Here is a 962-nt window from a genome sequence, read left to right on the forward strand (position 1 = left end):
AAAAGAAAAAAAAACTACTATTTCACACCTTTTTATTTTGGGTGTAACCACTACCCTGATTAAGTCATCCTGTCTAATTGTCATCTCAAGGTCAGTTTTTAAAAGAAAGCATGGTAGAGTTTAAGTGGATGAAATCAAATGGCCGCATCATCAGTCTGTGACCCTTTGTAAGAAAATGCAAACAATGAAATCCTTCACTGAAGGTATGCATCACTGTTGCTTTATTTCTGGATTAAAAGGAAAATTAGAATTTATGGTAAGGAGACATTTTCATAATTTAGGTCTTGGAAGCATTTTAAAAAATTAATTAGACCTTTAATTTTTCAGAGGTCCTGTGGCACTACCAAGAGTTTCTATTCACAAAGGGTAAGTCGAGAAGGCTAAATGAATTTGTCCGCTTTACTGAAATGATGAGAATGAATTACCGGTTGAAAAAACATGAAAAAATCTATGCGGCATCATCATATTCTGAGTGTACATTAGAAACCCGGGAAAATCAGTTTGGCGGGTGAAGTATGATAAATTTGTTCAATTTTTCAGATCTTGTGCTGAAATCTTTCTCTACAGAAATCCAATTTACTTGTCACAAAAGGTAAGTTTTTCCCTGCAATTCCATTTTGTAGGAAGGAATGATGAGAATGAATTACGGTTGATATGCATGAAAATAAACTAGCGGCAAACTTTACATCTGAAGTTTGTTAGAGCAATTGTTTTAAAAGGTCTGAAACCACTAACATTCTCACCTAATCTTTCAGATTTTACTCAATTAACCCGTTCCTGCGGGTGAGTGATAGGACATCATAGCAAACCATATGGTTGGCGGGTTTCAGTTGTAGGGCGCGGCAACACACCAAAGCGCGTAGAGAGGGCCCTCTCTTGAGATTTCAGAAAAACCAGAATAAGGGTTAATGAAACTATAGATGCAAGTTTTCAAGGTTTTCCCTAGTGCAGCGGTAATCCTC

The 962-nt window shown here is 36.6% G+C and overlaps 1 pseudogene; it reads left to right on the plus strand.

Annotated features, from left to right (window-relative positions):
* Positions 1-804, plus strand: part of LOC119592437 — a 4,832-nt pseudogene extending 4,028 nt beyond the window's left edge.
* The last annotated feature ends 158 nt before the right edge of the window (positions 805-962 follow it).

This window comes from Penaeus monodon, chromosome 30 (assembly GCF_015228065.2).
Source record: "Penaeus monodon isolate SGIC_2016 chromosome 30, NSTDA_Pmon_1, whole genome shotgun sequence".
In the NCBI taxonomy this organism is placed as follows: Eukaryota; Metazoa; Arthropoda; class Malacostraca; order Decapoda; family Penaeidae; genus Penaeus; species Penaeus monodon.